General features: G+C 36.6%; 1 protein-coding gene across 1 annotated transcript in view; it reads left to right on the top strand.

Moving 5' to 3' along the window:
• The window catches only part of CSNKA2IP (casein kinase 2 subunit alpha' interacting protein), a 113,693-nt gene that overhangs the window by 40,422 nt on the left and 45,983 nt on the right, over nucleotides 1-27,288 (top strand). The gene's annotated exons all lie outside the window — the stretch shown is intronic.

Raw genomic sequence — 27,288 nt, forward strand, 5'->3', positions numbered from 1 at the left:
TATTGAATATGTCCTTCACCCAGACAAGTTCTGTGTCCCTTTGCTATCAATGTACCCACTCACTCCCCTAGTTAACAACTAATCTAGATTTGTCACTATACATGACTTTTGCCTTTTTTAGAACTTCCTAAAAAAGAAATCCTGGAATATGTGCTCTGTTTGTATTCGAATTCTTTTATTCAATATAACATTTGAGATTTATCCATGTCCTTTAATGTATTGGTAGTTCATTCCTTTTTATAGATTAGTAGTACTCTTTTGTATGGATATACCAAAATCTGTTTACCTATTCACTCATGATGTAAGTTTCGGTTTTGTTCAATTTGGAGCTACCATGAATAAAGGTGCTGTAGCACATTTGAGTGTAAGTACTTGTGCGGGCATTTATTTATCTTGGGTATTGTATGTTTATCTTTATATGTATGTTTACTTTATAAGAAACACTGCCAAACTATGTTCCAAAGTGGACGTACCATTTTACATTACTACCAAAAATTTATAAAAGTTTAATTTTATCCATATCCTCAATAATATTTAGTATTTTGAAACTTTTAGCCATACTAGTAGCTGGTGGTGTTGGCTAATGATATTGAGTATCTTCTTACGTATTTACTGGCTATTCATATACCTTCTTTTATGAAAGCTCTGTTTAAGTCTTTTGCCCAGTTTTTTATTGTTTAGTTTTTATTTTTTAAATTTTTTAAAATTAAAAAAAGGTTTTTAAAACTTTTTATTTTAATTCCAGTTAGTTAACAATACAGTGTTATGTTAGTTTCACATGTATAATATAGTGATTAAAATTTAAAAATAATTTTTTTTAATGTTTATTTTTGAGAGAGAGAGACAGAACATGAGTGAGTAAGGGCAAAGAGAGGGAGACACAGAATCTGAAGCAGGCTCCAGGCTCTGAGCTTTCAACACAAAGCCTGACACGGGGCTCAAACACATGAACTGGGAGATCATGACCTGAGTGAAGTTGGGCACTTAACCGATTGAGCCATCCAGGTGCCCCCCATTTTTTTTTTATTATTGAGTTGTAATGGTTCTTTATGTGTTATGGATACAAGAGTCCTTTGCCATACATGCTTATGCTCACACACGCACATACTAAAACACACACACACACACACACACAATTTTCTCTTAGTTGTCTTTTCATTTTCTTAATGGTATCTTCTGCAGAGTAGGTTTTAAATTTTTGTAAATTCTAATTTATCAGCTTTTTATGGTTTGCCTTTTGTTTCATATCTAAGACATCTTTGCTTATCCTAATATAATGAAAAATTTCTTCTATTTTTCTTTTAAAAGTTTATAATATTAACATTTATATTTAAGTCTATTATCTATTTTAAGTTGATTTTTGAGAAGTATGTGAAATGTCAAAGTCCACCCTCCTTCCCTTTCCACCATGGATTTCTAGTTGTTTAACAACATTTGTTGAAAAATACTATCTTTCCTCATTTAATACTTTGGCATCTTTGTAAAAATTTATCTCTTCTTTTCCGTTAGTCTAGATACACTTATAGGTAATGTAAGTCTTCCAACTTTTTCTTTTTTTCTTATTTTTTTATTGTTTATTTTTGAGAGAGAGCACAAGCCAGGGAGTAGCAGAGAGAGGAGACAGAGGATATGAAGTAGGCTCTGCATTGACAGTAGAGAGTCCAATGCGGGGCTTGAACTAATGAGCCCCAAGATCATGACCTAAGCTGAAGTTGGCCGCTTAACTGACTGAGCCACCCAGCCACCCCCCAACTTTTTCTCTTTCAAAATTGTTTTAGCTATTCTAAATCTTTTACATTTCTATACTGTTAAAATCAGCTCGCCAATTTCTTTAAAAAAAAGTATATTGGAATTTTGATTGGGATTGAGTTGAATCTACAAATAAATTTGAGAATTAACACCTCAACAATACTGAATCTTCCAATCCATTAAAATGGCATGTCTCCATTTCTTTTTTTCATTTTTACTTTGCCTCATAATTTTTTTTTTTTTTTTTTTTTTTTTTTTTTTTTTTAGTTTTTAGTGTATAGGTTCTTCACTTACTTTGCTAAATTTACCCCTAAGTGTTTCATGTTTTTGTTTAGGTAGTGTTATCTTTAAAATTTCCTTTGTAATTGTTTATTGCAGTTAATTACTTTTAATTGGTGGTCATATTAAACTAATATTTTTTGAACATCTACTATATGCATTCACTCGCTTTACCTTGGGATTATCATGATGAGTAAAATCATAGGCCCTCTTGTTCTTTTCAAGTTCACAGCCTACTGAAGGAGACAGACATTGGTAAAACAGTGACACAATAAGTGTAATAAAAGAGACATGCCTAGATCTTTAGGACATATGATCAGACAATTTGACCTTGCCAAGAGGGTAATTTGACCTATAAAAGTGCAGAGGGTTGAGTTCTGAAGGATGAACAAGAACTGATGAGGTTAAGAAGGGAGTGAAGAACAGTCTAACTAGAAGAAAGAGCATGAACAAAGAGATTCTGTGGTGGGAGGAAGTATAAGTGAGGATGTGTACTGAGAGATGATTATGATAGGAGAGAGCAAGGAGAAGCATGATGTTAGATTTGGTTTGAGAGCTATCTTAGTGGCTTGATCATGATCTGGAAATCATGTTTGTCTTTTTCCTGAAAGATTTTAGGCAGGAACATAACATTATTATTATTATTATTATTATTATTATTATTATTATTACACTTTAAAAGGTCAGTGTGGCTGCCATGTGGATAATGGGTTAGAGGAGAGAAGTAGTAGAATTAGAAAAGTTAGGTGGATATTGTCAGAGATGGTGGCTTGGAATAGGGTGGTGAATTGTAAATGGAGAGAAATGAATAAATTTAGGAAATAATTCAGAGAAAACAAGTAATAAGTTAGTGATGGATTTGGATGTGGCAGGTAAAGGAGAGGGAAGGGTTAGGGATGTTATCAATGTATCAAATGCATGGCAGTGACATTTTTTTTTTTTTCAACGTTTTTTTTTTTTTTTTTTTTTTATTTTTGGGACAGAGAGAGACAGAGCATGAACGGGGGAGGGTCAGAGAGAGAGGGAGGCACAGAATCAGAAGCAGGCTCCAGGCTCTGAGCCATCAGCCCAGAGCCCGACACGGGGCTCGAACTCACGGACTGCGAGATCGCGACCTGGCTGAAGTCGGACGCTTAACCGACTGCGCCACCCAGGCGCCCCCGGCAGTGACATTTTTAAGACAAGCAAGAGGAGGCATGAAATAGATCATTGATAAGTGTGTTTGGAACTAGAAAAGAGGTCTTTGTAGTAGAGAAATATTCATTGCCTAAAGGAGTATAGTTTTGAATTGAAGTCTCACGTGAAGATAAAATTATTTAGCTAAGGATTATGGGATGAAAAGAGAGGAGGGCTACACTCAGTTCCTATTCTTCTTTCTAATGCAATATGTTTTAGCTATAAGTGTGTCAAGATAATCCTGTTCATTTTGTTCCTTTTTTTCAATCAAAATCTCTAATTTTGTCAGTTTTTCTCCTTTGATTTCTTATGTTTTGTCTTGCATTTGTAACAGTCTACTTATGACGTTATATTTGTACCATTATTAATCTTTTGTTAATTTTATCCAGTTCTACAGAATAATAAGAATAAGGATAGAAAATACTTGGCCAAAATGCTAATTCCTCATGCAATGCTACAAAATTCACATATGATGGGGGTTTGTCAAGCAAACCTCTGAGTGGGCATATTTACTTTGTAGGTGATCAATAGAAAGATAAAATGTGAATAGGCTGGGGAAGAAAAATTGAGAATGAAGTAAAAGACATGTGTCATAGTATCTATATTCATGAAATATTGAAATTGCCAGTGGATATGAGTACAGATGTTTCCTTCTTATGACAGTGTTTGACTTGTGATTTTTTGAATTTCTGCTGGTATGAAAGTGACACACATTTAGTAGAAACCACACTTTGAATTTTGCATTTGGACTTTTTCCCGGGCTGGTGATATGGGTACCCTGCTCTCTGGTGATGCTGGATGAGGCAGCGAGCTGCAGCTTTCTCAGCCATGGGATCATGAGGGTAAACAACCAATATATTTAGAACAGTTCTGTACCCAGAGCGCCATTTTGTTTTCACTCTCAGCACAGTATTCAGTCAATTCCATGAGGTAGTCAACACTTTCTGATAAAATAGTCTTTGTGTTAGTTAATTTTGGCCAACAGTAGGCTAATGTAAGTGTTCTGAGCTCCTTTAAGGTAGCTAGGCTAAACTATGATGTTTGATAGGTTCAGTGTATTAAATGCATTTTCAACTTCTGATATTTTTAATTTATGAAGGGTTTATTGGGCTATAACCTCATCATAGGTTGAGGAAGATCTATATTTTACAAAATTAGCTTTCTAATTATTTAAAATGATGGTGATGATACCTAGGTTTTTGTCGTCGTTGTTGTTGTTGTTAGTAAAGTATCACCACAACTTGAGGCATCTCAATTCCAAATAATAACCATTTCATTACTAAATATGAAAAGTAAGAAGTAGTATGATAATATATAAACTTTCCATTCCCCTTTTAGATGCCATCTATTATTTATTCATAAAGCAATCCTTAATCTGGGAGTGGAGCCAGTAAATTGATTTCATTTTCATGACTTCTAACAGTTTTTTGGATAAGAACCATTGTTATAACTTAGTAAAATTGGGTAACTGTTTCCTGACAACGTACAGGAAAAAATACAATTTCCTATAATAAAACACTGAACTTCATCCAATTCAGAGAAATATGCTGAATTCATAAACAGAAAATTAAATCCTCTAATGTAGAATGAATATAGATATTATGGCCACTGGGATTGTTCTTAAACTTGAGTTGCTATTACTTATGCAAAAGTCCAAGGAAAATGAATGGCTCATTGTTGAACCCATTGAACAAACAGCTTTGATTTCCAACAGTGATTTTAATCGGGACTAATTATATGACTTAGAATAAGGACTTAAATGGCTCATGCTCCTGTTTCATCATCAGTGAACTAGGATGAAAAGTATACTTTTTCTCTGTTCTTGAACTCTTAAAGTTGTAAAGAATAATAATGCTAGTGTACCCTACCGATATAAATGCAAAAATATAATGACATAAAAAATTATTTAAATCCAAGCATCAATTAGATAATTTTTTCCAAAATAAACTAGGTGTATACGGGAATAAACATTTTTAAATGCTATATATGCCAAAATATATGTTTCTTTTTTCCTTATGCAACACTTTCCACCTAGCTAGGCTTACTGTTAAGAATAGAGGAATGCAGCATTTTGAATATGAAGAGAAACCATAGATATCATATCCAAGGGCTAGGAGGCTTTATTTAATTATTGCAAATTGAAAGCTAATCTGATTATGAGGTCTTGAGATACTAGGAAGGACATCTTGATTTGTCTATAACTAAGAGCCTTATATATGGAGACAGATAATTCTTTATTTGGAGCTATCATTATTATTCCGTGATGGCAGGAAACATGCATTTTCTTAGTCCTTTGCACATATTAATGTTTTTTTGTTTGTTTGATTTTAAATTTTATTTTTTATTTACATCCAAATTAGCATATAGTGCAACAATGATTTCAGGAGTAGATTCCTTAATGCCCCTTAACCATTTAGCCCATCTCCCCTCCCACAACCTCTCCAGTAACATCCTGTTTGTTCTCCATATTTAAGAGTCTCTTATGTTTCGTCCCCCTCCCTGTTTTTCTATTATTTTTGCTTCCCTTCCCTTATGTTCATCTGTTCTGTGTGTTCAAGTCCTCATATGAGTGAAGTCATATGATATTTGTCTTTCTCTGACTAATTTTGCTTAGCATAATACCCCCTAGTTCCATCCATGTAGTTGCAAATAGCAAGATTTCATTCTTTTTGATTGCGGACTAATATTCCATTGTATATATATGTACCACATCTTCTTTATCCATTCATCCATCAGTGGACATTTGGGCTCTTTCCATACTTTGGCTATTGTTGATAGTGCTGCTATGAACATTGGGGTCCATGTGTCCCTTCGAACAGCATACCTCTATCCCTTGGATAAATAACTAGTAATGCAATTGCTGGGTCATAGGGTAGTTCTATTTTTAATTTTTTGAGGAACCTCCATACTGTTTTCCAGAGTGGCTGCACCAGTTTGCATTCTCACCAGCAGTGCAAAAGAGAACCTCTTTCTCCGCATCCTCGCCAACATCTGTTGTTGCCTGAGTTGTTAATGTTAGTCATTCTGACAGGTGTGAGGTGGTAACTCATTGTAATTTTGATTTGTATTTCCCTGATGATGAGTGATGTTGAGCATTTTTTCATGTGCCGGTTGGCCATCTGGATGTCTTCTTTGGAGAAGTGTCTATTCATGTCTTTTGCCCATTTCTTCACTGGATTATTTGTTTTTTTGGGTGTTGAGTTTGATAAGTTCTTTGTAGATTTTGGATACAAACCCTTTATCTGATATGTCATTTGCAAATATCTTCTCCCATTCCATCAGTTGCCTTTTAGTTTTGCTGATTGTTTCCTTCACTGTGCAGAAGCTTTTTATTTTGATGAGGTCTCAGTAGTTCATTTTTGTGTTTGTTTCCCTTGCCTCTGGAGAGGTGTTGAGTAAGAAGTTGCTGCAGCCAAGATCAAAGAGGTTTTTGCCTGCTTTCTCCTGGAGGATTTTGATGGCTTCCTTATATTTAGGTCTTTCATCCATTTTGAGTTTATTTTTGTGTATGGTATAAGAAAGTGGTCCAGGTTCATTCTTCTGAATGTCATTGTCCAGTTTTCCCAGCACCACTTGCTGAAGAGACTGCCTTTATTCCATTGGATATTCTTTCCTGTTTTGTCAAAGATTAGTTGGCCATACATTTGTGGGTCCATTTCTGGGTTCTCTATTCTGTTCCATTGATCTGAGTGTCTGTTCTTGTACCAGTACCATACTGTCTTGATGATTACAGCTTTGTAGTATAGCTTGAAGTTCGGGATTGTGATGACTCCTGCTTTGATTTTCTTTTTCAAGATTGCTTTGACTATTTGGGGTCTTTTCTGGTTCCATACAAATTTTAGGATTGTTTGTTCTAGCTCTGTGAAGAATGCTGGTGTTACTTTGATAGGGATTGCATTGAATATGTAGATTGCTTTGGGTGGTATTGACATTTTAACAATATATGTTCTTCCTATTCAGGAACATTGAATCTTTTTCCATTTTTTTGTGTCTTCTTCAACTTCTTTCATAAGCTTTCTATAGTTTTCAGGAATAGATTTTTCAGCTCTTTGGTTAGATTTATTCCTAGGTATTTTATGGGTTTTGGTGCAATTGTAAATGGGATTGATTCCTTGATTTCTCTTTCTGTTGCTTCATTGTTAGTGTATAGGAATGCAAACAATTTCTGTGCATTGATTTTATATCCTGCAACTTTGCTGAATTCATGAATCCGTTCTAGCAGTTTTTTGGTGGAATCTTTTGGGCTTTTCATACAGAGTATCATGTCATCTGCAAAGAGTGAAAGTTTGACCTCCTCCTGGCTGATTTGGATGCCTTTTATTTCTTTGTGTTGTCTGATTGCTGAGGCTAAGACTTCCAATACTTATGTTGAATAACAGTGGCAAGAGTGGACATCCCTGTTGTGTTCCTGACCTTTGTGGGGAAGCTCTCAGTTTTTCCCCATTGAGGATGATATTAGAGTTGGGTCTTTTGTATATGCCTTTTATGATCTTGAGGTATGACCCTTCTATCCCTACTTTCTTGAGGGTTTTTATCAAGGAAGGATGCTGTATTTTGTCAAATGCTTTCCCTGCATCTATTGAGAGGATCATATGGTTCTTGTCCTTTCTTTTATTGATGTGATGAATCACATCATTTTTTTTTTTTTTTGCAGATATTGAACCAGCCCTGCATCCCAGGTATAAATCCCACTTGGTCGTGGTGAGTAATTTTTTTAATGTATTGTTGGATCTGGTTGGCTAATATCTTGTTGAGGATTTTTGCATCCGTGTTCATCAGGGAAATTGGTTTTAGTGGGGTCTCTGTCAGGTTTTGGAATCAGGGTAATGCTGACTTCATGGAAAGAGTTTGGAAGTTTTCCTTCCATTTCTATTTTTTGGAACAGCTTCAAGAGCATAGGTGTTAACTCTTTCTTAAATGTTTGGTAGAATTTCCCTGGAAAACCATCTGGCCCTGGACTCTTGTTTTTTGGGAGATTTTTGATTACTAATTTGATTTCTTTACTAGTTATGGGTCTGTTCAAATGTTGTATTTCTTCCTGTTTCAGTTTTGGTAGTGTATATGTTTCTAGGAATTTGTCCATTTCTTCCAGATTGCCCATTTTATTGGCATATAATTGTTCATAATATTCTCTTATTATTGTTTTTATTTCTGCTCTGTTGGTTGTGATCTCTCCTCTTTCATTCTTGATTTTATTTATTTGGGTCCTTTCCTTTTTCTTTTTGATCAAACTGGCTAGTGGTTTATCAATTTTGTTAATTCTTTCAAAGAACCAGCTTCTGGTTTCATTAGTCTGTTCTACTGTTTTCTTGGTTTCAATAGCATTAATTTCTGCTCTAATCTTTATTATTTCCTGCCTTCTTCTGGTTTTGGGTTTTATTTGCTGTTCTTTTTCCAGCTCTTTAAGGTGTAAGTTTAGGTTGTGAGTCTGGGATCTTTCTTCCTTCTTTAGAAAGGCCTGGATTGCTATATACTCTCCTCTTATGACTGCCTTTCCTGTGTCCCAGAGGTTTCGGGTTGTGGTGTTATCATATTCATTGGCTTCCATGAACTTTTTTATTTTATTTTATTTTTTATTTTTTTTTATAAAATTTTTTTCAACATTTATTTATTATTGATAGACAGAGACAGATAGAGCATGAGCATGGGAGGGGCAGAGAGGGGGTGGGACACAGAATCTGAAGCAGGCTCCAGGCTGAGCTGTCAGCACAGAGCCCGACGCGGGACTTGAACTCACATACCGCAAGATCATGACCTGAGCCGAAGTCAGACGCTTTACTGACTGAGCCACCCAGGCACCCCGGCTCCCATGAACTTTTTAATTTCCTCTTTAAACTCTTGGTTAGCCCACTCATTCTTTAGTAGGATGTTCTTTAGTCTCCAAGTATTTGTTACCTTTCCACATTTTTTCTTGTGGTTGATTTCGAGTTTCATAGTGTTGTGGTCTGAAAATATGCATGGTATGATCTCAATCTTTTTGTACTTGTTGAGGGCTGATTTGTGTCCTAGTATGTGTCCCAGTATTCTGGAGAATGTTCCATGTGCACTGGAGAAGAATGTATATTTTGCTACTTTAGGATGAAATGTTCTGAATATATCTGTTAAGTCCGTCTGGTCTAGTGTGTCATTCAAAGCCATTGTTTCCTTGTTGATTTTTTGATTAGATGATCTATCCATTGTTGTAAGTGGGGGTTGAAGTCCCCTACTATTACGGTATTATTATCAATCAGTTTCTTTATGCTTGTGATTAATTGATTTATATATTTAGGTGCTCTCACATTTGGCACATAAATGTTTACAATTGTTAGGTCTTCGTGGTGGATAGACTCCTTAATTATGATATAATGTCCTTCTTCATTTCTTCATACAGTCTTTATTTTAAAGTCTAGATTGTCTGATATAAGTATGGCTACTCTGGCTTTCTTTTGTTGACCATTAGCATGATAGATGGTTCTCCATCCCCTTACTTTCAATCTGAAGGTGTCTTTAGGTCTAAAGTGGGTCTCTTGTAAACAGTATATAGATGGACCTTGTTTTCTTATCCATTCTGTTACCCTGTGTCTTTTGATTGAAGCATTTAGTGCATTGACGTTTAGGGTGAGTACTAAAAGATATAAATTTATTGCCATTATGTTGCTTGTAGAGTTGGAGTTTCTGGTGGTGTTCTCTGGTCCTTTCTAGTCTTTGTTGCTTTTGGTATTTATTTATTTATTTATTTGCTTTTTCATCTTTCGCCCTTAAAATTTCCTGCAGGGCTGGTTTAGTGGTCACAAACTCCTTTAATTTTTGTTTGTCTGGGAAACTTTTTATCTCTCCTTCTATTTTGAATGACAGCCTTGCAGGATAAAGAATTCTTGGCCGCATATTTTTCTGATTCAGCACACTGAATACATCCTGCCACTCCTTTCTGGCCTGCCAAGTTTCTGTGGATAGGTCTACTGCAAACCTGATCTGCCTTCCCTTGTAGGTTAAGGACTTTTTTTCCCTTGCTGCTTTCATGATTCATTCCTTGCTTGAGTATTTTGTGAATTTGACTGTGACATGCCTTGTTGATGGTTGGTTTTTGTTGAATCTAATGGGAGTCCTCTGTGCTTCCTGGATTTTGAGGTCTGTGTCTTTTCCCAGGTTAGAAAAGTTTTATGCTATGAGTTGCTCATATAACCCTTCTACCCCTATTTCTCTCTCTTCCTCCTCTGGGACCCCTATGATTCTGATGTTGTTCCTTTTTAATGAGTCACTGATGTCTCTAATTCTTAAATCATGCTCTTTTGCCTTAATCTCCCTCTTTTTTTCTGCTTCATTATTCTCCATAAGTCTGTCCTCTATTTCACTGATTCTCTGTTCTGCCTCATCCTTGCTGCCATGTCATTCATTTGAGATTGCAGCTCAGTTATAGCATTTGGTATTTCAACCTGACTAGCTTTTACATCTTTTATCTCTGCAGACAGGGATTCTAATCTATTTTTGACTCCAGCTAGTATTCTTATTATCGTGATTCTAAATTCTGGTTCAGACATCTTGCTTGTATCTGTGTTGGTTAAGTCCCTGGCTGTCATATCTTTCTGCTCTTTCTTTTGGGGTGAATTCCTTCATTTCATCATTTTGAAGGGAGAAAAGGAATTAATGAGGTAAAAAAATAAAAATTGAAAAATATTAAAATTAAAAAATTAAAAACACAAACACACACAAAATCAAATAATGCTAAATCCTAGGTGTGTTTTGGTCTGGGTGTTGAAAGGGGCTTGATAGATTAGAGAAAAAGGGGGAAAGATAAAAAAAGGGAAATTGTTTGAAAGTTTGAAAAAATGAGAACACTGAAGTAGAATAAAGTGAAATGATGGAAGTAAAATAGAATTTGAAAAAATTTACACCAAAGTAAAAAATATAGTAGAAAAAAATTAAAGAAAAATATTTTTATTAAAAATTGAAAATAAAAATGAATTTTTTTTTCTCTTTCTGTATTCAAGAAAAAGAAAAGAAAGAGAAAAAAGAAAAAAAAAGAAAGGAAATTGAATAGATGGACTAGTGAACAGACTGAAGTATGACTGATACCACTTCGTTTTCCCCTAGAAGTCAAACTATGAAGTGCTTCATAGTCCATAAACTAAGCAGGCAGAGAGACCTGTGTTCTTGAAGACTGAGGTTGGCTCAGTTGGGCGGGGCTTAGCGTAACAGCTCCTTTCTCCACTAGATGGCGCTTCTAGCCTACTGGGGTGGATTGTTCTGGTGCTTGTAGGTGTGTGCACACACACGCAGGAGCGGTAAAAATGGCGTCACCCAGCTACCAGTCTCTAGTATCAGAACTCTGCTCTCTCCGATCAGCAATCGTGCACCCTCACTTTGTCTTCGGCTTCCGTCCACTCACTGCTTTTACACTGTCTGTGACCAAGCTCTAGGCAGAACCACCCTCCTGAGTTTTATCTCACATGCGGCTTCTTTTCCTGACCCTTTATTTCTGAGGGGCTGTGGCTTTGACCCATTCTGCCCCTCTGCGGGAGGGTCTCACTGAACAATGGCCGGGTGCCGGCCACACTCAGGAATGTTCGCTGGACCGTGCTGCTTCCGACGCTTGGAGACTGTGGCTGGATGCCAGCCCACCCCAGAAAAAGTTCACGCGATCATGTAGCAGCAGCATTTCAGGGATTATGGTAAATCTCAACATACATCTGGCACCAGGCTTCACCCCCAGCGACCTTGTTCTAGCACCAGTGAATGTGGTTGTTCTCCCGGGTCCACTGGCGCCTTTGCCTTTGGGGGAGTCACACAGTGTCTACCAGGTGTCCTCCCAGCAGGGGAACCAGCTCTCCCTGTGTGGCCCAAAGACCTCCGGACTTTACTCTGCTTCTGGGGATTTGTCCTTCCCACCAGAGCACCACCAGGTATCAAGCTACGGAGTTACAGCCTTTGCGCTGCCCTTGTTTACAGTCTTAATGGAATTTAAACCCTCTCTTTTCTCTTTTCTCCTTTCTCCCCTTTTAGTTCAGTCCCTGCGACTGTTTATACTTTTCCACTTTCTCTCCAGCTCTTTCGGGGGGATGCTTTTTCTGTATCCCACACTCCCCATCTCCATCCTCTCTCTGCCCTCCCTGCCCTCTGCAGCTACTCGCTCCCCAAGTTCACCTCTAGCGCTGTGTACTTGCTGAGTTCTGTGGTTCAGGTTGTGCAGATTGTTGTGTTAATCCTCAGATCAGTTTTCTAGGTGTGCAGGATGGTTTAGTGTTGTTCTGGCTGTATTGCATGCACACGAGACACAAAAGAAACTTCCATGCTGTTCCACCATCTTGGCTCCTCCTCCTGCACACATTAATGTTTGACAGATATCTGAGGAAAAAAGGATACCAAGTAGGATGCATACGCATCCATTTATTTACATTTTTAAAAGAGAAATAGAAACTGTCCTAGGTTCTAAGGATACAAAGATGTGTCAAACACACCAAGGAGTTCAAGATCTGGGAGAGAAGAAAGACATACAAAAAAGTGTAATGAAATACTAACTTCATAAGATGTGATGTTTTTCAATAAAGTCGTTTTAGAGGGAGGCATTCTTTAAAAATAGCATAAGGACTAAAAGCATTTTTGAAATACTTCTGGAATAATTCTGTTACTTTGAATTCTGTTACACAAGACTTTACTACTTAATTCTTGAGCCAAAATGGTTGTCTTGGGTTTTTCCTTAACATTTTTAGAAGACAATGTATTGGCTTTTGACATTTGAAAAAATCACATGTATATCCTAAAAAAATATATTATCCCTAATGCATGGGATTTCCAGGAAATAGTATCCAAAGTGGGTTGAGAAAAATAGGGTAACCAAATTTACCTACCTACTCCACTCCTGCATTGAAAAATTAGACACACTAACTCAGAGTCTAATTTTTATGTCAGTCTTTCATTCATCCTTTCAATTATTCATTTGATAAATGTTTATGAAGTGCTTACTATATGTAGGGAATGCTCTGGACACTGGCCTGGCAGTGAAGAGTGAAACTTATTCTTCCTGGTAGAAAAAATAAAGTGACACATAGTCCTGAGACTTATGTGGGGCTTCATACTTCTTCATAAATTCAAGACAGTTAGGCCCAGGGTGCTAATCCAAGCTGAGTTGCCACACCAGCTACAGTCAGAAATGCTGGAAAAGTAGAGAAAGCATGGAAAATCTGTCTCTATGCTTTCCCCCTGCCTTAGTGCGTTTTTTGGCAAGGAGAATTACCAAGGTGAGTTGAGAAGGAAAATAAACTAAGGAACAGATCTTGCCTTTAGGCACAGAACTGACCCAGGCTAATGAAATGTGGCACATAAAATATGGAGAATGCACAATGGAATGAATAATTGAAAAATGAAATAAAGGGAAAAGTCTAAAACATGATCATATAATAGAAATTAAAAATGAAACATATAATAAATATAGTTCTAAGAGTAGAAAAGTAATATTTGTTTTTTGTCCTTGTATAAAATAAATGATAGAATACAAATTAGTGGTCAGATAATAAATGCTAGAGAAAGTTTGGTTGAGAAATTAATTTAAGCTGACATAATTACGTGATGCTTCATAACAGTGTTATTATCTGAACTGGGCCTAGAAAGGCAAGTAACTTCATTTAGCCTGAAACATTAAAAAAAAATTTTTTTAATGTTTATTTATTTTTGAGAGACAGACAGGGTGTGAGCGGGGGATGGGAAGAGAGAGAGGGAGACACAGAATCCAAAGCAGGCTCTAGGCCCTGATCGTCAGCACAGAGCCCAACATGATACTCTAACTCACTGACCATGAGATCATGACCTGAGCGCAGTAGTCGGAGGCTTGACTGAGCCACCCAGTTGCCCCTAAAAATTTTTTTTTTATGTTTATTTATTTTTGAGAGACAGACAGAGCAAAAGTGGGGGAGGAGCAGAGAGAGAGGGAGACACAGAATCTGAAGCAGTCTCCAGGCTCTGCCCTGCGACGCAGGGTTCGGACCCACAAACCGTGAAATCATGACTTGAGCTGAAATTGGATGCTTAACCCACTAAGCCACCCAGGCACCCCTACTTCATTTAGCATTTAACAAATATTTGCTAATAATCTGTCATTTGGCAGCAATGAGACTCTTGGACTTACTTGTAAAATAGGAAGTTGAATTGAGTGAAATTTTTCAGTCTGAACAACTCAGTGCATGCTCTTATTCTCTGTGGAAAGAAGTAAACTTTGTTAGGTGGCAGGAAAAGATGAAAATTGTGGCAGGCAGAATGATGGTTCCCAAAGATTTCTGTGTGCTAATCCCCGGAACCAATGAATGTATCACCGTACATGGCAAAAGGGACTTTGCAGTTGTGCATAAGTTAAGGACCTTGAGATGAGGTGATTGCCCTGGGTAAAGTCAAACTGATTACATGAGTCATTAAAATTGGAGATGCCACCATAGCATTGGTAGGAGATGGGGAGATATGACTATGGAAGAATGGTGAGAAAAATGTAACATTGCTGGCTTTGAAGATGACAGAAGCAGGCCATAAGCCAGCGAATAAGGGTGACCTCTAAAACCTGGAAAATGAACACAGGCCCCATGACACCTTGATTTTAGCCCCGTGAGACCTGTATTGGACTTCTAACCTATGACACTGTAAGATAAGACATTTGTATTGTTCTAAGCCGCTAAATTTGTGGTACTTTGTTGTATCAGCAATAGGAAATGAATGTAAAAGTGTTGATGTAAAAGTTATAGTAGGTCCATGATGCAGAGGGAAAACATATCAAACGTTTTTGATGAACAAAGATAAGAAATTGATAAGAAATTTGGTGGAGGTGTAGAGTGTGGATACAGAAATAACAAGATCAATCAGTACAAATGGGTTGGGTTAAATTATTGATGGCCTTGAAATTTAGGCAAAACAGTTTTATTTATTTATTTATTTATTTAGGTTTTTTTTTAATGTTTATCTTTGAGAGAAAGAGACAGACACACACACACACACACACACACACACACACACACACACTCACACACACACACGAGTTGGGGAGGGGCAGAGAGAGAAGAGACACAGAATCTGAAGCAGGCTCCAGGCTCTGAGCTGTCAGCACAGAGCCTGACGCGGGGCTCAAACTCATAGACCACGAGATCATGACCTGAGCTGAAGTTGGACGCTTAACCGACTGAGCCACCCAGGCACAAGTATACTATTTGCTTTTTAACAAATCATTAAAATATCAGTCATAAAAGTCAGATATAGAGTCTTATAAAGTAACATAGACTGTATATTTAAAAAGCTATATTTTGATTATTTCACAAGAGCTTAAATTCTTTTTATAATTTTGAAAATAAGACTGACTCCAGCAAACTGTCATTATTTAAATAAAAATATGACCATATACATACTTGAATATCAATAATAACAATGAAGTAGTAACCCCTTAGTTAATAACCCTTAGTTTATACAGTTCTTGCTGGTATGTGGGATCTTGCAGAAAGTTTCATTTCATTAAGAAAAAAATAAATATCTTCTAGAGACTAACTTTAGGAACAAAGGTACTTTTTGCAGAAAATTTTATTGAGAACAGATTTTAACATTACTGTAATGGAAATAAAACAACTGGGTAAGTTAGCCTTATAGAAGAAAGATAGGTTTATTAGAATTGTCTAACTCCTAATGAAGAGTTAATGAAATCCTCAAATCCTGCTGGCTGTATTAATGAAAAGACTCAAATGCAAAACCTCTGTGGGAAGTTGTAATCTTTGCCACGTTTAAGAAGTGGCTAACCAGTCCAACTTTACAACTGAGTGTATTTAAATAGGCTTTTCTTAAGGGAAGAAAAAAGTGTCAAACAGGAGGAAAAGGAAAAGAAGAAGGTGTGGGACAGAAGGGGAGAAGAAGGAGAAGAAAACAGGATTTCTAAGAATGTTCCTATCTAGAAAGTGTAAATTAACTTTCAAGGCTCATTTATAGTTAAGTGAGCTTTTTTTTCAAGGGTTTAGGTAATTTTGAGTCTGAGGAAAATGAGATGGAATAAACCTTGTTCTTTGCTTTGGAAAGAAAGGGAATCTGCCGTTTCACTTACTCTTTGCGCAATTCACTGTGGATGTCACACATGGTAACAGTCTACACAGATACGAAATGGGTTACATGGAAATTTAGTAAGATACTTCAAATTCATAATCCTGGAATTTACTGCTTAAAAGGCATTCACTTTAAAATTTGTTTTAATTTTGGCTTTTATATAAAATCTAAACAAAAAATTGATTTTGCATTCACCAGAACAATAAACATTTAAGAAATTTTGGCCATACCACGCGCTGGTGAGGATATGGAATAAAGGGGACCCTTGTATTTCGGTAGTGGTTGTATAAATTGATACAGCAAGTTTTCAGAATGATTTGGCAATATCTGGTTAAGTTGATCAGGATCCAGCGTTCCACTTCTAAGTGCTGTATTTACTTCAGAAAAACTGTTGCATATGTGCACAAGAAAATATGTACAAGGGCATTCAATGCGACATTGTTTATATAAAAAAATTTAAAAAAATATCCATTATTAGAAGTGGATAATTTTATATTCAGCAGTCACAATGAATAAAGAAAATAAGCGGGAAAATGTTGAGAGAAAAAGACAAACTCTTAAGAACTCATACAATACAAGGCCTGTTATTCAAAAATTTGAATATTAAGAATAATATATGTTGTACATAGACACGCACAACATATTATACGTTTGTGTGTAAAAAGTGTAAAAACATGGTTGGAAAGTATACATTTCAGTTTGTCTAGAATGTAATGGGGATGGCATGGAATAGAATGAATTAGGCTGCACACACAAGAAGAACTTGGATCAAACCTTTACTGTTTTATGTCTTTCCACAATTACCTAAAGAAAATGTGAAAACATGTTTATTAAATCTGAGAGTGGGTACAAGGTATTTGTTAGGTTACTTTTCTTTTTTTCAATTATAAACCAATTAAAAACTAAAGGATCATATTTAATTATTTCACCATATATACTAACCATCTCAGGAATAATCTGGTGGTGGTTTTAATTTGGGTGGTTTTGTATGGTTCCATTAATTCTATTTCAGCCTCAGATCATATTTTTCATTTCAGTCAGCTGGCCTATATTCTTCCTTAGATTGTGTTCTTCTAGCACAGAGGTCTTTCTAGTACTATCATGCATGTGAGGATCCATTTACAAAGCTATTTATCAAAGATTTTCAAAATGTCTATACAACTATGCTCTGCAATATTTCTATTAGTTTTTTCAAGATTAAGTTGAATGCCCCAAATATGATTCATTAAACACAAGCTATGGAAAAATAAGGTCACCATGAAAAAAATGTAACTTTATTCTAGACTGGCTAATCTGATTGATGGGGATAAATATGTGCCATTTCTGAGAAAAAGACTAGCTTGTCATTAGAGATGATCTTAATCATTGATACCAAGGGATTCTAATGGGGGTGGCATTTTTCTTTCATCTTTATCCTTGGGAGAGGAGCTTTGACCCCTTAGCTGCTACATTACCATTCTTTGCAGTAAATCATTTGCCCGTCATGGACAGCCATTTACGGAGTAATAATAATAACAGTTAACATTTAAAGAGCTTTTATTATTTGCTGTGCTGTAATCAGCACTTTACATGGATTATCTCATATCATTTTAACAACTTATGAGGAAGAAGCTATTATTATTTATCTTTTATAGATGCAGGGATTGAGACTTCCAGAGGCCAATGAAATCTCAAAAGAAAATAAAAACTCTAGGTCAATGATAGCATAATCCTAAATTAAATTATAAGCACAAAATATTTCATTCCAAGTTGGTAAACGTCTTAGCAAAGAAAGTCTATCTTTTGATTGGCAAAGAATTCTGGAGAAAAGTTGGAAATAATGCTTGTGGGTGAAAGAAAAAGAAAAGCTATGGATATGTGGTAGGGGCCAAGAAACATAAGGACACTCCCAGCAAAGGGAAGCAAATTCTTTTATTTCCTGATTATATTGGGAGATAAGTCCCATATACTTGGTGTATTTTTCTTGTTTTCTGTATAGCTTGAGGGTTCCTGTGGAAGAAATCAAATCCTAAATAACCAGAAGCAAGACAGAGCAGTATCAGAAGGAAAATGGTAGACCAGGGATAGGTTTAGTACGTTGACGGCATCTGTAAGGGACAGTCTTGATGAAGATGCACACAGATGACTGTTCAGGAAGGATGGGGGGCTGGTAGTAGATAGAAGCAGCACAGGCAAATGAGAATGCTTAGAAAGGGAGCAAAGTTAACACCAAACAACATGCTGCAAGAGTCTTTTATGCCAAGCAAGGAAAGGAAAAGGATTTTAGGTGGAGTGAACATATTTCATCAGCTAAGGTCATTTGGGAATTCTCAATATTCACATAAAGCCTGTATATTTAATACTGTATAATTGTTAGAGCAGAACAGTCTGATAGAAACTTCTCTCTGGGGCACCCAGGTTGCTCAGTCGGTTAAGTGTCTGACTCTTGGTTTTGACTTCGGTCATGATCTCACAGTTGATGGGATCAAGTCCTGTGTCGGGCTCCCTGCTGACAGCATAGAGCCTACATGGGATTCTCTTTCTCCCTCTCTCTCTGTCCTCCTCTGCTTGCTGTCTCTCTCTCAAAATAAATAAATAAACTTAAAAAAAGAAACTTCTCTCTAGCCCAGGCTAGAACAGGTTTACACAAAAAAATGATTTTTTTCTTTACACTTTAATATGTTTATACCCATCGCATCATCAACCTTCTCTCTCTTGCCCTCAACTTTCCCTCTTCCTCTCCATTAACTCTTCTTTTCCTCTTTCCCAAAACCTGAACTTACTGTCTATTAATTCTCCCATACAACTTTCTCATTCTACACTATTCTTCCCTTGCTTGAGTAAATACTTTTTTGCTCCTAATTTTACAATTGATTTTTTTAAGCTCTTTATCTGTCATTTCTTTCTTTGTTCACATTTTACCTGCATGCCTTAATGTACCTTTTTGGATCCTCACTTTGCCCTTCCTACTCTTCTCTCTGTCCGGGGAGACTGATCTACATAGACCATATATCAAGGGGTCCTCTTCCCCTCTGGTAACTTACTGCAAGTAGTCTGCTGCAAGAGATCAGACGGTGGGGAGAGACATCAGTGAGTTCAATCCCCTGCTTCCCTCCCTGCAGGATCACTTCTCCTTAGCTCTGTCCTTTGACCACAGGTCAGAGCTCCTGTCCTTGTAGCCCTCCTTAGAGGACCCTTGCTTTGGCTTCTTGGAGCCACACTTTCTTCCTCAGTTTTGGTCTAGGAATAGGAATAGCTCAGATTTTCTAGTCTGGACTCTGGCCTAGCTTTTATGACTTTTTTGTATCTGGCCCACAGCTTGGTAAATACTTCATTTATTATCCAATTATCCCAATTTGAGTGTGTCATCTGTTTCCTGTTGGGATTCTTACCAAACTAACCATTTTCAGGCACTTTTCCTTTATTTGACACCTTCCTGATTTAGTTGGTCCTAGATACCTATTTATCTATTTATCTTGTAATTACTACTCTATTTTAATCTTTATTCTCTCAGGGAGCTTGTAGAGTAACAATATTTCAGGAATGAAGCAGTCTGGTGTCATCTTGGCCATCTACTAGTCATGCGGTCATAAGCAAATCACCTATTTCCTCTGAACCTTACTTTTTTATTATTTTTTCTTTTTCTTCTAGAAAATGAGGAGAGCTATATTAGATGATCTCTAAGATTATCTCCTGAATTGATGATTCTATGATTTCATAAAATGAGCAATAAATAGTGTTTCAATCTCATTGATTGCTCAACTGTAGCCTTTGCCTTATTGTGACTTTATTTGAAGACTGTTTCTTTTTGAAAAAATCATCACTTTTTATATTACATGTAAAAATTTAAATAGAAGAAAATAAGCCTAAATAAGGTATTAAAATACCAATATAAAAGTACAAAATAAATGGCTATCACAATTGCATAGCTTTGAATTTGAAATTGAAACAGTAAAATTCTATCCAAAGCTAGAACTGGAAGAAGAAAGTTAAGTACAGGTAGTTACTTGTTTAATGAACATTGATTACATGCGCTTTGAACCTTTAGATTGAATGAATACAATCTACTTATATTTTCAGGCCTGGGATATGGGAAGAACAGATTCTTTAAATGTTGCCTACAGAAGGTTTATCTGGCAGTTGAACTTTTCCATTTTATTTGCCTCTTATCTCTTTAGATGTGAAGAGACAGTGTTTTGAAATATGTGACATTCTAAAAGGGGGAAAGAGACACTCTACATTGAATGGTCAGATCTCAAGGAATATTTTGTACATATATTAGCTGAAAGATATAAGTTTGAACAATCTTAAAATGGAACTTTTGGCCACTGTCTCACTGGACTTGATATTAAAATACCAAATGATATTAAAATACCAAATGATAATGATAATACTAATATTTTCAAATAACACTGTGCATCTTTTTTTAGCTAGAAGGTATTTTCTTCCAAAGAAGTCAAGGAAACACACCTGTGTTATTAAAGTTTTTATTTTTGATAGCCCCAGAAAAGAAAAGAAAAAACTGTACATAGTATTCAATATTTAAATTCCTACTTGAGACAGACCCATGCCGCCATGCAATTGGCCACAGAAGTCAGTTTCTGTCACGGAATTTGCCCTGTGGAGATCACCGTGCAGCTCCACTCTCATGTGGCTGACAGAGAGGCGAGGGGGAGCATTACATTGCTTTGCTTTGGCTCTGGCTTAGGAAAATTGCTCAGGCAATTGCTCTTTGTAGCATGTAATGCTGTTAGTTCCTACTCCACTGCTAATAGCCTCCTACCCCCAAGCAGACCACAAAGAGGATGGAAGAAGGAAAAACTACTACATCTACTAACCATATTGATCCACGTATCAATAGAGGGGGGTATTTTTTCAGTCCTTTCTCTTCAAAGTGTGTGCATTCAAGGATGCCAGTGTGGACCCATTTACTCAACATTGAGCCAGGTATTACCCAGCATTGTGCCAACACTCTTCTTCTAATTCAAATAGATTGTAAATTTCAGGAAGAAATAAAGTGGACATTTCAGCAAAGGTAGGAAAAGGAAGGGAGGCTCTGAATGCACATTTATGCATTTCATGTAATGTTAATTATGCTAAACATGGGAATATATATATTTTATGTTTTTAAGGATTCAAGCTAGCAAAATGAGGAGCTGACATTAAAATTTGATTAGCTTCTTGGTGGCATGTGTAGTATTCACTGTAATCTCTTCTTGGTTTTGGTGACATGGTTACTGCATCTGATTGAGGTCAGCATGTCATATCCACCCACAGTGTAGGTGGTGACACAGGTGGCCATGCAGGCTGAGAACATATACTTTTTTCTTTTTAATGGTTAAGAGGATTTTTTTCCCCACAAGCAAAGCTTATTTACTATAAAGGTGATATACTTTGGAAGAGATTCAGAGAAATACCGTGGAAGGGAATTACTTTTATATGTAATGATTAATTTTAAATACACATTAAAACATTACATTCAATAGAATAGAAAGAAAAAGCAATTTATTTACCAGTACTAAATTCACTTCTTAATGGGCATATTACTAACAGATCGGAAGAGAAAAATACGTTGCATCTAGCTAGGTAGTTTTTGCATAGGCAACAGGGTTAGAGGGATGTGAGTTTTTCCTTAAAGGAATAAAGACAGTAAATGGAGATTGCTTATTTTTACTGTTCACTGCATGTCTGACTGCTCATTTAATGGACTTGGGAATGAAATTCAGTTTTCTTGTCTACCAGACCAATTTGTTGTTGTTTTTTTCTCAGACTTGACCTTACAGAAATGGTAATCTCTCCAGATTTTGTGGCAATGGAACAAAGAAGAAGTGTAAAGACTTTTCTATTAAATCAGCTGATTAATCTCATAGTATAACAACAACAAAAAATTGAATTTGTCTTGATAATCTGAAACCAAGTCAGTGTCTGAACGGACCCTTAAAACTATTACCACAAAGAGAAGCTCCTTATTTACTTTATTTTACATGAAATAAAGCACTCTATTAATGTTCCATACAGGGAGACAGTCTAAATTTTTATTTCCCAAAATGTGTATGTTCAAGGTTGCCCATTGTAAGAGGGGTTATTGTGATCTGGGAGCTGCCTATATACTAAGCCAGACGCCCCGTTCCATGATTAAAATGTGCCAAACTATTCATCTCAAAGATTTGAGCACCTAACAAGTTAACTGGAGGACTCCTTTTTGTTTTATTGTTTTGGTGGATTCATTATCAGAAGCAGTTTTCTTTAGCAAATACATAGATTTATCATAACTTCAGACCCCTGAAAGTGATTCAGAATAAATCAGCCATAACCATTAATGCCAACTGAGACCATTGGAAAGGGGCCCTGGAATAGTGTAATTAGTTGCCATTACGTGGCTGCAAGCCTGCAATTTTCCTACTGACTCTGACCCACTGCCTTGCTTAAGTAAGTATTTGCACGCAAACTCATGATAATTGATCCCCTTCTGTGTCAAGTGTCTTCATAACTTTAAAAATTAAAGATGCAGAGTGTCTCAAGTGGTTTGGGTAGGCAATTTTATTCCAATTTTATTATCACAATGGGTCCATAATATGCATGGAGTGTCCTTTCTGATTAGCCATGCCTCAGCAGTTATCCACTCTATTTCTGTATTTGCCTGTCTTTCCCTCCCGTTCCTCCTCTTCCAACCCAGGCTTCCCCTCATTTTCTGAGAAAATAGAAGATGCTGCTTGCAGAAATTAACTAGCTATTCAAATTAGTTGCCCAGAATGAGGATTGGCTAAGGCAACAGCATGTTGTTCTCTGCTAAGTAGGTTGTCTCTGTTACATGCGAAAATGATTTCTTTCTGTCATTTCAGGAATTGGGGCAAAAAAATGTCTAGGTAGCCAGGTACAAATGAAAACTTTGCTCTAAACATTAAAATGTATTTTCTAAGTGCTCTCAACACCAAATTGCAGAAAAGTGAGTGTTTTGTGTTGGTCTCAGTCTATCAATAGTGATGCTATTGGCTAGCAATGCCTGGAGCACTCATTTGGCCCGTACAGTTTGTGGTGAGCCCCACAGATGTTTCTCTGACCGGCGCCAGTGCTGTGGCTGGACTGGCTCTTGTGATTCTCCAAACTGCGAGACGCAGCTCAGCAGCCATCGGCAGAGAACTTTGATGAAACGAGGCTTATTACTCAAAAATCCTGCAGGGTACACCATGTGCTCATGGCCACACAGCAAGGCCTCAGGTAGAGACAGGGTGCTCATTCAAGGATCTAGAATTCTGCCTTTATTGGGATCAAAGGCGGGATTCCTAGGGTTTTTTTTGGGTTTGCTGTTGGTGAATTTAAAACATAAGAGCTGGGGCGCCTGGGTGGCTCAGTCGGTTGAGCGGCCGACTTCGGCTCAGGTCATGATCTCGCGGTCTGTGAGTTCGAGCCCCGCGTCGGGCTCTGTGGTAACAGCTCAGAGCCTGGAGCCTGTTTCAATTCTGTGTCTCCCTCTCTCTGACCCTCCCCGGTTCATGCTCTGTCTCTCTCTGTGTCAAAAATAAATAAACGTTAAAAATAAATAAATAAATAAATAAAACATAAGAGCAAGAATTAAAGCATGGGAAGGGAGAAGCAGGGTCACTCTGGCAGTCAGTTATCTAGGTCACCCAAAGCTTTCTAAAAGGGGAACCTCCTAAGTGGGACTGCCTGCCTCTTTTTCTCACTGCATAGTAGCTGACAATATGTTTATTTGAGATGGATGGCTTTGAAGTCAATGCCTGGGCATCAACAGTTTAATGTCCTTACATTACAATCAAAACTAATTGTTAGGCATTTGCACTACAGTGAGGCAAATAGAAAAAACGACAACCAAAAAACCCCCCAAAAACAAAAAAAAACTAGCTTATTTAGCAGAATGTGAGTGATAAAAATTATTCCTAGGGCAAATTGTAGCACACATGTGCAAAGCTACATAGAAGTTGAATATAATTGAAGGAGCAAGTTACTTGGTTACAAGATCATTTTGTTTTGTTGCCTTTAGGTTCTTTTTTCATATTTGTATTTTTGTTCTATTTTCTAGAAAAGTCAGTGGTCTTGTCTCCAATTGTATAATGGGATGTATGTTATTCATTTTATTGGTCACTTATAACATGAAACAATAAAAATTTAAATCTTCCTTTACTACAGGAACAGTTATACAAGCATTGATAATATCCAACTTCCGTAACAAATGCATCAGGGTGATGTATTTTTAGCTGTCCTAGGGCCATTATCTGAGCCTGAATTAGGACCATTGTGTGTCACAAGAAGCCTTTTACCCAACAGTAGTTAAGAAATCCTATCTAGCCTAGGTCAATAAATCAAACTCCAAAGTCTTTAAGAGAAAGAATCCAAATTTTGTCACAAAACGACTAAAAACATATGGGTGTTCATTTTATTTCATGGGAAAATGTGGTTCACTGATCTAAAAAAAAATAAGCTCTGTAAATGGAAATCATGAAAACTGCATTTGGGCAGTAACTTTAATCAAATTTCAATGTTTAGAATATCCCGAAGATGACCCACCCCTGCATATTTCTAAAATTGGGAGGGTTTTCTTTTATATAGCAAATTATTCCTATAAATGAAAAGGGTCTGTTCCTTTGTAGCACATGTAGAAATCAATGGAGGTGTGTGAAAATCAGACCCATACTTGAGATCACCAGGAGTCTGACATTTATAAAGATCTCTAGTTACAGAAGCCCAGGCCTTCCCTTTGATTTGTTGCAGTATGAACCATTGGTCCATTCATGAAACTCTCCTGCCACTGAAGCCCTTTAAAGAACTTGTCTTTTGTGGCTATTGACAATAAATTCTCAGAAAGAAAAAAAAACCTGTTCAATAAATCTTCAGAAAGACTGTTCATGAGATTATAGATATTGTTTACTACCTCTAAACTTGTCTTTTCAGGTTCAATATAAATTGTTTCCTATAAGTTTACTCATTTTATTGTTATGCCTAGTCTCCCATCTCATTATTGAAACATGTGAAACCTAAGTATGAATTTAATTATTGGCAAATGCTGCCGTTGATTATTTCCTGGCTTTATGGACAAGAAGTCAACTTCACAATGAGTTAGCACAGTGGTGGCTTGTTGTATGAACTGTGGCGATAAACGCTTGACTTTGGTGCCTAAGATTACTCATCTATAAAATACTTTTGTTGTGTTCAGAGAGATGGAGCAAAACAAATAACAATGGAATAAAATGTTCATGTTGTCTTCAAAAATGAAGCTATTTCCCATTTTCACTGCTGATGAAGCAAGACATATTTAATGTTACAAAATTACAAATGTTTGTGGTAGAGGGGAGGGAAAAAACAAAACAAAACAACAAATAAAAAACCCCAGAAGTGTTTGTGGTATAGTATTGGAAAACAGGTTTTTGTTACCTTAAATTATCTATGGCATAATTTCACAGTTCGTGGATTTGAGTCCCTCATCCAGCTCAGAGCCTGGAGCCTGCTTCAGATTTTGTGTATCCCTCTCCCTCTGCCCCTCTGCGTCTTGCACTCTGTTTTAAAAAAATTAAACATTAAAAAAAAATTAACTACATGCTAAGTATTGCAGATGAATCTATAGAGTCTGTAATGAGATGTTTTGTGAGTATATAATACATTCCAGATTTCAAAGACTGGGTATTGTTAAAAGAAAATTTCAAATCTAGTTGACTTTTATTTAGTGATGCATGAATTGGGAAGCAGGCATTCTAGAAAACAGAGAGGAGCTTCAGAGAGTTGTACAAACTGAGAGGGTTTTATAGAGCAAAGTGAGCAGAAACAAGAAAGTTACACTGGGCATGTGCTTATATAGAGCAAAGGGAATTTTGAAGCTGGTCAGGTGATTTGTGCTGAGCGAGCCAGTGCTGATCGGTAGACGTAGGCCATCCTTTCATGAGAGAGCTGATCACAGACATTTAGTTTTAGTTTGCTGATGTGCAGCTTGGCGTGAGTACCTCCATCTTAGACCTAGTCTGGACACTTCAACAGTGTGAAAAAAGAATGAAATATTTTGTTAAATATTAATTTCATATTGGTTAAATGTTGAAATGACAATATTTTAGAAAGATTGGGTTAAATAAAATTTTAAACTCATTTTTACATGTTTCTGTTAAGCTTTTTAATGTGGTGATTATAAAATTTGAACTTACATGTATGGCTTGCACAAATTTCTATTTGACAACACTGTTAGAAGAATACCTCGAGAGAAAGGGTAGCATAATGTGTTCTGTATATAAAAAATAAACTTGAAGTAAAAAGTTTGGTATGAAAAAGAAATTAGTCATAAACAATTAGGTAAATACTCATTTTATTTTTGGATAAGTAATGGTTTTATCAGAATTAAGAAAAATGAAGAAATCATAAATAATGTATTGATCATTTTGACTATATAGAATAAATAGTCTGGATTTCTGTGTGTGTCTATTTTAAGAATCCATTGTGAATGAAATTAAAAAGTTCACTAGAGGAGTCAGTTTTTACCTTCTTTTTTTTAAATGTTTATTTTTGAGACAGAGAGAGAGCATGAACGGGGGAAGAACAGAGAGAGAGAGAGAGAGAGAGGGAGAGGGAGACACAGAATCCGAAGCAGGCTCCAGGCTTTGAGCTGTCAGCACAGAGCCCGACGTGGGGCTCGAACTCAGGGACCATGAGATCGTGACCTGAGCCGAAGTCGGATGCTTAACCGACTGAGCCACCCAGGCACCTCAGTTTTTACCTTCCTTAGGGGGGAAAGCTTCCTGCTCATTCCCTAGAATTGGATGGCATTTGGATTATCCTTCTGGACCGTTATTTTTCTCCTAGAGGAATGACTCACCTTATGTTTATGATTGGAGGAAGAATATTTGAATATTGGAGGAAGAATGTTTGCTCATCTTATGACACGGTCTTTATCTTTCTCTACTTGGAGGAGCATATTGTCTTTATTTCTGTTTTGTGGTAAGCTTTATTTAAGTATGCTTAGTACAGTTTCATCATGCAAATCTGCTTTTTCAATTGTAAATTTGTGAAATTTATATGGCTGAGAGCAGGGATGGGAATACATGGTTTTTCATTTGTCAGCCACCCATGGTA

The sequence above is a fragment of the Panthera pardus genome, unplaced genomic scaffold (assembly GCF_024362965.1).
Source record: "Panthera pardus isolate Hobbes unplaced genomic scaffold, ASM2436296v1 HiC_scaffold_16, whole genome shotgun sequence".
Classification (NCBI taxonomy): domain Eukaryota; kingdom Metazoa; phylum Chordata; class Mammalia; order Carnivora; family Felidae; genus Panthera; species Panthera pardus.